The 13,774-nt window shown below is 45.5% G+C and overlaps 1 protein-coding gene across 1 annotated transcript in view; it reads right to left on the minus strand.

The window, feature by feature from the left end:
* The window catches only part of TAOK1 (TAO kinase 1), a 74,988-nt gene extending 66,675 nt beyond the window's left edge, over positions 1-8,313 (minus strand). The window contains exon 1 of the mRNA XM_075263753.1: positions 8,116-8,313. The gene's annotated coding sequence lies outside the window, so the exon portion shown is untranslated. The remainder of the gene's footprint in view (positions 1-8,115) is intronic.
* Between the last annotated feature and the right edge of the window lie 5,461 nt (positions 8,314-13,774).

The raw sequence follows: 13,774 nt of genomic DNA on the forward strand, positions 1-13,774 counted from the left end.
TGTTGCGAGTACTGTGATACCCTGCACCGCTACTACTGACACTACAAACTTGTGTTATACAAGTCAGTGTCCTGACTAATGTTAAACCTTAAAAGGCTATAGCAGTAGTCAGCGAGGCGCAATCCCTCCAAATAGCAATAGTGCCAAGAGATGTCCCATCACCAATATAATATTCAAAGCCTACCATGAGTAAGGGTAAGGACCGGTTCACAAGGGTCCCCAAGCGGACTCCCTGTATGGAAACCCATGTGCAGATGTGAACCGGGCCTAAGTAGTGTAAAAATGTTTGCAAAATTTGCAACTTTTTGACAGCAGAATTCCAAAGTGCAGGGATTAATAAATTCCCTCAGAGTCTCATCCCTTACCCGCCATTGTAGCTGTAGCACTTTGCAATATCCCACATGTAGTTCTCAGACATGCTTCAAGCTACTGCCACAAAAAATTACTGAAAACTCAGCCATATAGCACTGTCTAGAAGTGAAATACTTTAGTCCATAGAGAACCATTCATACCCACAAGCTCTATTAGGACATATGGACATCACAAGAGGTTATCTACTATTACACACAACAGAACCCTGCTGACACTGAAGCCATAGGTTACACAAAAGCTGTGTTTTTTTGCTGCAGATTTTGCTGCAATTTTTTGAGCCAAAGGCAAGAATGACTTCATAAGGAACTGGAAATATAGAAACCTAGAAGACTGCTAGGAGTAAAAGAGCACCTGGCCCATCTAGTCTGCCCTTATATTATTTCCATGTTTTCATGTGTGTATCCCAGACATGCTTATATTCCCTTTCTCCAGACATATATAGGAAGCTCTTATACTTCTCCCTTGTTCTTAATCCACGCCTAGCTTTAACAAAAAAAAAAAAAAAAAAAAAAAAACAGCAGCAAAATCTGCAACCCAAAAAAAAAACAAAAAAAAAAAAAAACACAGCTTTCCCACAATGTGTGGCCTCCTTCTCTTCAGATGTCAGCACACCCATTTATGTATTACATTTCAGTTGGGACTATGCAATACTACATTTTCCCTCCAGAAATGTGTAGGCGCTATCAATTTCCCACAGTCAGCAGTCAGACCCCCGGGGATCGTAAATAGGAAACGTCTCGTACTGTTAGGTGCACCATTTTAAAGACTGCAGTAATAGAACTTAAAAACTACAAATCTGAATAATGTAAATGTCTGTAGTCTCAAAGATATAGCCCTTGGGTCACTGACTTTCTTTGCTGGCCCAATAATTTAGGAGATTCTCCGTGGGAGATTCCGTTACATTATGATCAATAGGGTCCATTGGGCCTGTTTTAGAAGTGGGCCTGACTGTTATTCTGGTCCTACGATGGACAAGAACAACGGACGGGCGATGCTACTGTCAACCTAATGTAAATTACAGTGAGTCCGTTTTTAGAGCATTGTACTCAGTCCAGGAAAGATGGTCTAGACTTCATTCACTCACATCCCTGCTAACAGTCGACTTAAGAGTCCAGGGGCAGTCCCAAACCTTGACTGACAGCCCTCTAGTTGTCAATCATTGAGAGTAGGACCTCCCACCAGACTCTTCAGCCCATAGTAAGAATTTTTTTCACTGATGCAGACGCATCACAGTAACGAAAGACTACGGATTCCTGGAAGCAAAGAAAATGAATCAAAAAATTATCAGATGTGAAAAGTGGATCAACCACGGACAACACATCCTCCACAAATAAGGTGGGGTGCCGTCTGTGAAAAATGTGGACCACAGAAGTGGACATGTGGGTATGTTCACATGTAGGAATTTGGCACAGTTTCTAAGGCAGATTCCACCTCAAAATCAGTGTCAAACTTTGCCCTGAAACTGCAAAGAATAATAACAACCGTCCTGCGGATGTCCCAACCCAGAGAGACTCATTTGATCCATCTCATCAGCAAAGAAAGACATGCTGAAAAGTCGGAGGGTCGGCAAACGGAGAGGAATCTGGGGCAGAAGTCCGCCTCAATAGCTCTTCATTTTCTGCTGTGTGAACAAGTCCTCTCTAATATAGAGAGCATCTCTTGCTTGGAGAACACGGCTGCCTGTCTATTACATCTCATCTGTTTGGATAAGTACCATTTAACGCTCTGTAGCAATCCTGTAAGACAAGTGGGGCTGCAAAGCGGTTCCCTTGCCAACAACAGCTAAATATAGGGGGTCCCATCAAACATCCGTTGCTCAAAGAGGGACAAGCACAACAGATCCCAACCAGATTTGGTACAGAAATTTCTGCAAATGAAATCAATTGCAAACATCTGAATGGGATTCTCTCTGCAGGATGGCCATAGATTTTTACAAAACTCACTCAGAAGGATTTAACAAATGCAGTTTGCCATGTGTGAACATACCCTTATGCCCGCTTCACACATGCTGGTGTGTTCCGTCCGTAAAGGTCCACATGAGGACCCCTACGGACGGAACACACGCGCAACTGCAAACTCTGTGCAGTTCAAGCACACGGGCCCCATAGACTATAATGGAGTCCGTGTGCTTGCCGCGGACTGCCCGCACGAACGGGCATGCGGACCCTTACGGACAGAACACATCAGCATATGTGAACCAAGCCTTAAAGGTTTAGAAGAAGTTCTTTGAAAGCATGACATTAAGTTCTTTCTGTTCACATCGGCGATATTGATTTTGTTGTTCTGCTCCATTACAGGCACAGAACAATGACAATGGTGGACGCACCAGATCAGACACATCATAGGCCCGAATATCACCTCGTGGCCCCATTGTCTATAATGTAATATAATGGGCTTCTGTCACATCTCTCTGGCATGTGCCATATTGTTTAGCATTCTGGACAGAGGTTACAGAAGAAACCTTTTTACCTTAATTAAAATTAATGGCAATTATTTAGACCACACCCCTTTTAATAAGCCACGCCAAAAGCAGGATCATAATAAAGGAGAAATGGGTTGCAGCCCGGGGCCCATTTCCCCCATTAACTTCTTAAACAACTGCATCTGCATCCACCGATACACTGGATTACCGCTGTGGGGCAAAGGAGTCTACAAAGAGGTGAGTATGTGTTGGATTTACCCGCGGCTTTTGTTTGGAGCAAACACATCCGAACCAGAACTGCAGTGTTACTCACCTCTCCTGGGCTCTGGCGCTGCTCCTACTCCTCTCCGCTCCTTCTGGATGATGTCACGGACCCTGATCTCATTCAAGAGGAGAAAGACCAGCACTGACACCAATGGGAGGTGAGTAACAAGAAAAAAAAGAGTAATCCACAGCCCAAATGAATTTACCAATATGGATCAATAAATGGGAGAATGCAGACTGTGCAAGGAAAAACAGTAACCTCCCGGTCCAGGCAATAGTCATGTTGGAGGTGAGTAACGCTGATTTTTATGCTTGCGGACCTCCATTTATTATACCACGGAGCCTGGCGAGACCCCAAAGTATAACAGTAGTTCTGGTTCGGACGGTTTCGGTATGATCGAAAAGCTCGGCAATATTGTAATAACTGATGTGCACAACATCACTGAGTTATCCGGCTTGCTTGTCAGGCCAAGCATCTACTTGCATATATAGGATGCAATCTCAAGTCTTCATTTCTTCAGTCCAAGCTTTATGGAGCACAACACATAATAGAATACCAGATTAGTTACTACACACTTTACATTTCTATGGCCATACATCATATGCAGCTTCTGACATTCCTGTCATTCATTGACTCTTCTATTTCTCTCTATAATTCACAAGACTAAAAGGAAAGACATCTGGAAGGTGCACAGGTGGCCATTCTTTTCTCTGGAAGAAGCCTTCACATAGTGTACTAAGATTATGAGATTTGAGTAGTCAATAAGTCCATACAGTCCTCACTAGTGTCTGGTATTCTTAAGTAGTCCTCTTTCCATGTATATCTAGAAGTTAGCCATACACATTAAGTTAAAGGGGTTTTCATACTCATACCTGTCCTCAGGGTAGGTCATCAAATTGAAGATCAGTGCAAATCAGACACCCGGGACCTCTATGGATCTACACAAGTCATGTGACATCACATTCATTGGTCAATGGCCTGTTCGGAGCTCAGTCCCTGGCCAATCTTCAATTGAAGGCCTATACAGGTGTCCATACACAGTCAATACTGATAGCAAGAAACAGTCAACTTATCCAGAGATTTCTAAGAGGAATAAGGCTGGATTCACACTTGTGATCACTGCCCATTCGGGCAATCTGTCCATCACTCCAATTAAAGAATGAAAAGAGAGCATCTACATGGGAAAGAACGATTATGATTCCTTGCTCTTGACGGGGAAGATTAATTAAAACTGGTCTAAGAATTGTCAGTTTTAATAAATTCCCCAAAGTGTTCTAAGAAAAGAGGCTACAGAATTGTCATTTCATTGGGAATACCATATGTACTAAACAAACCTGTCAGGAGACAACATAATAGTACCCAAATAGTACACAGGCTGCCTGGCTCCAGCTATGGTATAGATCTGCAGTTCAGGAGACTTGGAAAGCTGGGTATATAGTTATGGTCATCAAAAACAAATGTAACTAAGAGATGTCCAAAAAGTTTTTACAAGCGTGAAGAACTGAAGGGCCTCCTGTAATCCCTTATAGGTCAGCACTGTACACTGATACATAACATATATCAGTCTCATACTCCGCAATCTGATAGTCACCCCAAACACGTCCCTGTCATATAAAGGACAAGTCAAGAAGAAGGTGACTTTGGCAGCGGGGACATTCTCAGCTTTTGTTTTTCTTGGTTTTATCATTACATAATACATTACCGCATCACTGCCCCTAATGTGACCAGACTAGATAAAGTTTTTGTCCACCCTACTAAAGGCGGTGATGTCATCAGAGAAAAATCAGACCCAAGCATCTCCCTGCAAAGCGTCACAACCAAGTAAACAAGTTTAACTCCAACCCCCACCAAATCTACAGACCGAAAATACCCCACCGACCACAACGGTCACCTAAAAATTGCCCTGCGGGAAGGAAAATGTCTTAGCTATGCGGCCTCACAGGACACAACCGTACCCAAGATGTTTACAGAGGTTGTTGGTGAAGCTGACAATGGAGCTGAACGCACAGAAACATGACATGTGGATAGCAAACTGAATCCACCTATGTAGCATGCAAAACGTCCACAATGCAAACAGCACACACTTACTGGCAAGCAGAGCCATGAGATTTCTGTAAGCCCTGCACAAGATCCATGCATGCGTTAGGTGGGGCTGCAAAGCAACTAAGGATAAAGACAATGAGAATGATTTTCTTTGTTATTTAATATAAGTATGTGGTGCCACCAACCTTCCTCTAAGCTCCTTCCGCTGCCTTCCCAGGCCTCCCCTCCTCCCTCCAATAACATTTACAGTAACAAACACATCCAGGCTGTGTTTGTCAGGAGAGGATAGTGGAGATCTGCAGCATTGCAGCACTCAAGATACAAACATAGAAAGAGATAGAAAGCAGGAAACATTCCTAGCCGTGGCTCAGAGCTGTTAACCTTGGCACTGCCACCGACATTACTAAGCAGTGACAAAGGCGAGAAGTCAGCTGCAACACCGAGCCTTTATTATAAGGACTGTAGCAGTCACATCATGTCACAGAATGAGGACGGACTCGGATGACGAGTCCCTGTGTGATGCAATTCATACCTCCTGGCATCTCAAGAGTGCATTAATACATCAGGCCTTCTGTAATTTATACAATGTAACAAGCAATGTACAAACGTGACATCTAGCCCTGGAGGTTCACACACAAACGTGTTGGCAATAGACGTGCCATCAAATACTTTAGGCCAGAGCCCTCATAGCACCATTGAACGTGCATGATAATCAGAAGTATTGGGCATGTAGGACACCTGTGCCCATGAGATAGAGTCCGGATACGGGCGGCAATTCAGCAGCCAGGCCAGGAAGTGTACACTCACTCCAATGGAACCCGCACTAGTCCATATAGTTGTTGATGAGGTTATTAGCTGTCCTGCCAGGCATGCAAAGAAACCATCACGCAACCTCCGGTGCCCACTGACATGTCAACTGTAAAGTGACCCATCACCCAATCACTGGTGCTCACTGCCCTGACAATTATAAAGAAACCATCAGACACTGACCAGTACCCACTGACCTGTCAATTATAAAATAACCAATCACTAGTGTCTGCTGTCCTGTCATTTATAAAGTGACCCATCACCCGATCACTGGTACCCGCTGTCCTGTTATTATAAAGTGACCCATCACCCGATCACTGGTGCCCGCTGTCCTGTCATTTATAAAGTGACCCATCACCCGATCACTGGTGCCCGCTGTCCTGTCATTTATAAAGTGATCCATTAACTGCTCACTGGTGCCCGCTGTCCTGTCATTTATAAAGTGACCCACCATCCAATCACTGGTGCCCGCTGTCCTGTCATTTATAAAGTGACCCATCACCCAATCACTGGTGCCCGCTGTCCTGTCATTTATAAAGTGACCCATCACCCAATCACTGGTGCCCGCTGTCCTGTCATTTATAAAGTGACCTATCACCCAATCACTGGTGCCCGCTGTCCTGTCATTTATAAAGTGACCCATCACCCAATCACTGGTGCCCGCTGTCCTGTCATTTATAAAGTGACCCATTATCCAATCACTGGTGCCCGCTGTCCTGTCATTTATAAAGTAACCATCACCCGATCACTGGTGCCCGCTGTCCTGTCATTTATAAAGTGACCCATTATCCAATCACTGGTGCCCGCTGTCCTGTCATTTATAAAGTGACCCATTATCCAATCACTGGTGCCCGCTGTCCTGTCATTATCCAATCACTGGTGCCCGCTGTCCTGTCATTTATAAAGTGACCCATTAACTGCTCACTGGTGCCCGCTGTCCTGTCATTTATAAAGTGACCCATCACCCGATCACTGGTGCCCGCTGTCCTGTCATTTATAAAGTGATCCATTAACTGCTCACTGGTGCCCGCTGTCCTGTCATTTATAAAGTGACCCACCATCCAATCACTGGTGCCCGCTGTCCTGTCATTTATAAAGTGACCCATCACCCAATCACTGGTGCCCGCTGTCCTGTCATTTATAAAGTGACCCATCACCCAATCACTGGTGCCCGCTGTCCTGTCATTTATAAAGTGACCCATTATCCAATCACTGGTGCCCGCTGTCCTGTCATTTATAAAGTAACCATCACCCGATCACTGGTGCCCGCTGTCCTGTCATTTATAAAGTGACCCATTATCCAATCACTGGTGCCCGCTGTCCTGTCATTATCCAATCACTGGTGCCCGCTGTCCTGTCATTTATAAAGTGACCCATTAACTGCTCACTGGTGCCCGCTGTCCTGTCATTTATAAAGTGACCCATCATCCAATCACTGGTACCCGCTGTCCTGTCATTTATAAAGTGACCCATCACCTGATCACTGGTGCCCGCTGTCCTGTCATTTATAAAGTGACCCATCATCTGACCACTGGTGCCCGCTGTCCTGTCATTTATAAAGTGACCCATCACCTGATCACTGGTGCCCGCTGTCCTGTCATTTATAAAGTGAGCCATCACCCGATCACTGGTGCCCGCTGTCCTGTCATTTATAAAGTGACCCATCACCCGATCACTGGTGCCCGCTGTCCTGTCATTTATAAAGTGACCCATCATCCAATCACTGGTGCCCGCTGTCCTGTCCATGGTCACTTTACCTTAGTGTGTGAGATTACATGATCTGACCCATGATCACAAGATGTAGCAGAGCTGACTGTGTAGGGCTGCCCAGCTTTAACAACAATCATAAAAGACAGCAGGATGTCTAGTGCCTAATGTCAAACCCAGCTCTGCTACATCTGAGGGGTTCACACGGGGCAGAGCTGCTTTGACACTGCCATGTAGAGCAGGAGCTGCTGTCACTGACCAGCTATGACTAGACACATACATGTGAGGCCTTGGGGAGTGTCCCCTGCCGAATAAATGGCCCCGAGCCCTGTGCTCTGCCCCCCGCCTCATGTTTACCCCAGCAGCAGAGGAAGGGCAAGGCCTGATCTTCTCCCTTCCCCACAGCCGGGCCTGGGAGCAGTCAGTGCTGGGCCCCCCGCTCTCCTCTCACGGCGCCCGCTAGCTGTGGCTACAAGTCCCGGACAAGAAGCTCATTTACCTTCCTCACAACGACGCTCCGGACGGCCTCGGACTGATCCCAAAAACGAGCTGGGGAGGGGCAGCAAGAGGGCGCTGCGAGCACCGGAAACAAAGGCCGGCCCGGGGTGGTGTGGGCGGGACCAGGGGAGGAGCGGCTCCTGCTGCTGGGACTGGGATCGGTGTGACCGGGGCTCCCGGCCTCCTTCTCCGCCTCCGGGAGGGCGGGCAGGGAGAGCGCGCAAAGATGGCGCTGTGCGGGCACTGAGGAGGTGAATGTGCGGCGTACTCACTTCACAGGCCTGGCACAGGAAGGTGGCTGCCCCGGTCACCCTGTGTACACTACAGTCTCAGCGCCCGCTCTCGCGTTACTACAGCTGTCCTGTCCCGCAGCCTTAGGGGGGGCACAAACTTTAGGAGCTGTCATGTGGAGACGTGTCCTGTGTGAACTTATACCAAGGGCAGGGAACAAGTGCAGCGGACACTCAGTAACCAATCAGATTGCAGCTTCTATGTAATCTAGCGTGTGAAAAATGAAAGCAGCGATCTTATTGGTTACCATGAGAAACCATTTTAAAGGAGCAGGCAGAGACATAGAAAGGACAGAAAAATTAAAATAATTAAAAAAAACCCAAACAAACCTGTTCCTCTTTAAATACCCCCCCCCCAGCCAGTGCCACCCCTGTCATCACAACCAGACCACAAGTGATGACATCCCTGTTGCAATGTGACCACTGAGGCCAGTGATTGGCTACTGCAGTCATGTGATCACTTCTGCTCTGACCAGTGTCGGTGTGAGACTCCTTGGACCCACCTGATAAAATGATTCTGGGGCTCGACCTCCAACAGCCCCTAGGAGATGGCCACAGTAACCTTGAAGATTTGGGTTTATTTTTGTGGACCACTATTATATTAGAGCCTGGGCCCGGCCGAGGATCCTCTAAAACTGTGCTGGGCCTGTGTGACACTGGGTGTGACCGTGCCCAGAAACAACAGCGCTGAATGGTGGGGGTGGGGGGGGCGACATTAAGGCTCCATATAGCAGGCCGCAGCGAAAAAGGCCTGCGGGAAAAACTGCGGCAGAAACGCATTGTGGTGTTTCTGGCAGCGCTTTTCACAGAAAGGAAAATTGCAGACTTTCAGCGTTTCCGTATAGGTATATTTGACAAGTTGCGTTTTCTGTGTAGGGGGCCATGCGCCCAGCGCAAAACTCAGGACAGGTCAGTGAATGGGTCCGTGGAGGCATGTGCGGTACACAGACAACATACATGTACCATTCAACCAGTCATGTGCTTGTCTCTGACAAGTTTTTATCATATTTTTTTCTACCCAAATTCTCAGCTGTTCTTTACTTTTTATTAAGGGTATGTTCACATGTTGCGGATCTGCCTGTGTGTCCCCAATGTGTGTTTTTCAAAGACTCTGCAGTGTCTGCTTCCCTGCCAGGCATGTGTCGGTGGATTCGCATGTGGATTAGCTCCATTGATCTTCCAGTGGGGCTTCATTGGTATTTCATGGAAGAATCAGTAGAAACAATGAACATATAGAGTGTTACAAGGTTTCCTATGTTTAGTATAGGTCCATCCATATCAGATGTGAGATTGTGGTGTTCAGAGAATCACTGCAGCCTCATCACTGTAGACCAAGCACAGCGCCACACATTGGATAGTGGCCATTCTTGGTTTTACAGCTCAGTCTCTTTCATTGAATCTGAGCTGTAGCGAGGCCTGTGAATGTGACATCACTGGCCTGAGCAGAGAAAGCTGTGTTCACACAAGTGCCATACCCTGGTCCAAGGGTTGATCCGAAGGGGTGTCGGACTTAAACTGATCATACAACTTAGATTTTCATAGCCAATAAATAGCCGACTATCAAACCTGTAGATGTCGTGAATGGTCGTTCATGGCTGACCAATAAAAGACTTTAATCTGCCAAAAACAGATTGGTCATGTTGGATAATTGTAGCCGATTGTTAGCCAAAAATATCAGTATTTGGCATGAGTGTTCATCTTAAACTGATCATCAGCCAATCAACTTGTGCAGACTCTTGGGGCATCTTTTTGATCAAATGGTTGAGTTGATATTCATGGTGTGGTCATCAATTGGATAGTCCAATGACAGCTGTCCAAAATCTAAAGTGTATGGACAGCCAAAGCTAGCACTACCTTTCCTGGCCTGCTACACAGTGTACAGAGCACTGCTAGCTCCGGATCACTATAAACAGCCACCTGTCAACATTAGCCAATCTGCTATTAATGACCTCTTCTAAGAATCAATAATTAATCAATAAATATTATTCAAATGACTGTAGTGGAATATCATTATGTTTATTATATCAATATAATGAAATCACTTTTTATTATTTATTATCCCTGTACTGCGACATCACTGTGTATATTATCCCTGTACTGTGACATCACTGTGAGTATTATCCCTGTACTGTGACATCACTGTGAGTATTATCCCTGTACTGTGACATCACTGTGTGTATTATCTCTGTACTGTGACATCACTGTGTGTATTATCTCTGTACTGTGACATCACTGTGTGTATTACCCCTGTACTGTGACATCACTGTGTGTATTATCCCTGTACTGTGACATCACTGTATTTATAAATTTATTTATTTAGAGAATACTGTGTATTATTATTATCCTGTACTATGACACTAGCGTGTTCATTATGTGTGTATTGTGACATTACTGTGTATATTATTTCTGTACCATGACATCACTATGTTTATTATCCCTGTACTGTGACATCACATTTATGTATGTAATATGACATGACTGTTTATTTATTTTGATTGACATTTCTGGGTTTATTATCACTGTACTGTGACATAATTATGTTTATTATGTCGGTATTGTGACCACAATGTTTACTATTCCTGTGTTGTGACATCAGTGTTTTTAATATGGCTATAATATCATATTAGATAAACAATGTTACTTCACTGTGACATCACTGTGTATATTATCCCTACATTGAGACATCCTACATTGAGACATCACTGTGTATATCCCTTCACTGTGACATCACTGTGTGTGTATTATCCCTGTACTGTGACATCACTGTGTATATTATCCCTGCACTGTGACATCACTGTGTGTATTATCTCTGTACTGTGACATCACTGTATATTATCTCTGTACTGTGACATCACTGTGTATATTATCTCTGTACTGTGACATCACTGTGTATATTATCCCTGCACTGTGATAAAGCTGTGTTTATTGGTTCTTTATTGTGACATCATTGTATCCCTGTACTGTGACATTACTTTGTGCATTATAAACACTATATTCAAAAGAAACAAGAAGCTCTCCAAGAAATAAAGTTAACTTGTGCATATATTCACCCGGTCTTACAAGACAAGGTTGCAGATTTCCCATGAAGCTATTTTTGAGGTTTGGTTTTAGACCTCACAGTCTTAGATCACATTATTGCTGACTGTCAGATGGATACATTTTTTTTTTGAACATAGTAACTATAAAAATGTATCCATCTGTGGACCTATAATAATAAAAAAAAGTATTTTTGGAGATCCATCTGGTTGTTCTTCTAGGGGACAATAGCACTAAAAACTTGCAGATCACTGCTACCTGCTCTAGAGCCCTCTATCCAGGAGTTCACTGATTCCAACATCCTTGTTAAAAGCATATAGGGGCCTCATTCATCTTATAACTGCCTGTCTCTGAAGTTTCACTGTGTCAGGCTACTTTCACACTTGCTCAACTAGGCCAATGTTTTGCATCAGCTATATCATAGTAAATGTCTCACTAGATGACCCCTGTGCCATGTTAATGGGGTTATCTATCTCATAACCCCTGTATCATATTTAATGAGCTATCTTACACTGAGTGGCCAAAAGTCATGGGTAGGTAGCGCATGCGCCATTAAAGGGGCTCTATCAGCAAAATCATGCCATCAAGGCGTGGAAGAGCGAGGACAGGAGGACGTCGCTGGAAGAGGAAGGCATGACAGCAAGATGACGTCCACAGTGCACGAACCGCCCACCGTGCACGGATAAGTATGATTTTATAATCGTTTTTAGGGTATTATTTAAAAACGGGGGGAGCTTTTAAAATAAGATTAGCGGTGCCTGAATAGCCTTTTTAAAGGCTATTCAGGCATATGTGGGGCTCATACGGCATACTTTTGCTGATAGAGCCCCTTTAATAGCGGTTTGTGCCTTCATGAGCCCTGATAACTGCAGCAAGATGACGAGGCATGGACTCCACGAGGTATTGGAAGAGTTCTAGAATGATCCACGAAGTCTGCACTGCGGCCCACAATTAGTCCTGTGTAGTTGGGGCTGGGTCCATGGAGCGGACACTGGTATCCACAGCATCCCATAAATGCTCTATGTGGTTGAGGTCGGGCAATTGGGCAGGTCAGTCAAGGGTCATGAGGTCACTGGTGTGTTCATTAAGCCAGGCCCGTGCCACCAACAAGCATTGTCCTGTTGGTACACAGCATCTCCATCAGGGAACTCCAACACCAGAAAGGGGTGCATATGGTCTGCCATAAGTTGCATGTATCGAGCACCAGTCATTGATCCCTGCACCCGGACAATGGGGCCCAATAGCGACCATGTGAACACAGCCCAGACCATGACGAAGTCACCTTCCACCTGTACACGTCCCTGTTGGCAGGCATGATCCGTGGCTTCATGTGGCATACACCACACTCTCACACGCCCATCAGCTCTGTACAACTGGAACCGTGATTCATCAGACCGTGCCACATGCCGCCACTGTTCTATGGTTCAATGATGGTCGAGGGCCCATGCCAGTCTTCGAGCTCTTTGTAGCGGCGTCAGCAAAGGGACACGGGTCAAGCATTGGCGGTTGAAGCCTTAGCGGTACAGTTCACAGCGTACAGTCCTGGAGGAAATGGGGTCCTGGCGCCCCACATTCAAATCTGTGTCGATTTGACCCACAGTAGACTGGTGCACCCGAGACACTGTTGACCGCGGAAACACAAATTCCTGGGTAATCACCAAAATGCTATGTCCTATGCGTCTTGCAACGATTATAATCCCATGTTCAAAGTCACTTAACTCGCGACGTGCTGCCATGTTCACGAGACACGTGTCTGCATCAGACTGCTCAGATATCCTGGTGAAACTAGCGCTATAAGCCGCATCGTGTCACACTGTTTGAGCATCATATCCGACACAACCGGCACTGGGACATGCCGTCCCGTGACTTTTGGCCACTCAGTGTATAAAGTAATGAACTATTCAACCTTTGGGACCCTAAGTACAAAGGTGGTGCAGCACTTTGTTCCTATCACTGTCTCAATGGTTCCCTGCAATGGGCAATCATGGTACAACAGTGCGGGGAACTGTAACATGGTCTCATTCAAGTGAATGAATTCCCTGTATGTGAAAATTAGTGGATGCTGCACCAAGTCAGCACATTCACCCCCCTTTCTTCAAGATCTGTGATCATGTTTGAGATTGGACACCTACTGATCATAAAGTGATGGTATATTCTCTCACCCCTGAAACTACTAAGATGCTCGTCCAGGCCCTCATAATCTCCCGCCTAGATTACTGCAACACCCTTCTCCATGGACTCCCAGCTAACACCCTCGCCCCCTCCATTCCACCTTAAACTGCGCTGCTCGTTTAATTCACCTCTCCCCCTGATCTTCATCAACTGCTCCCCTCT

Source organism: Leptodactylus fuscus, chromosome 2 (genome assembly GCF_031893055.1).
Source record: "Leptodactylus fuscus isolate aLepFus1 chromosome 2, aLepFus1.hap2, whole genome shotgun sequence".
Lineage (NCBI taxonomy): Eukaryota > Metazoa > Chordata > Amphibia > Anura > Leptodactylidae > Leptodactylus > Leptodactylus fuscus.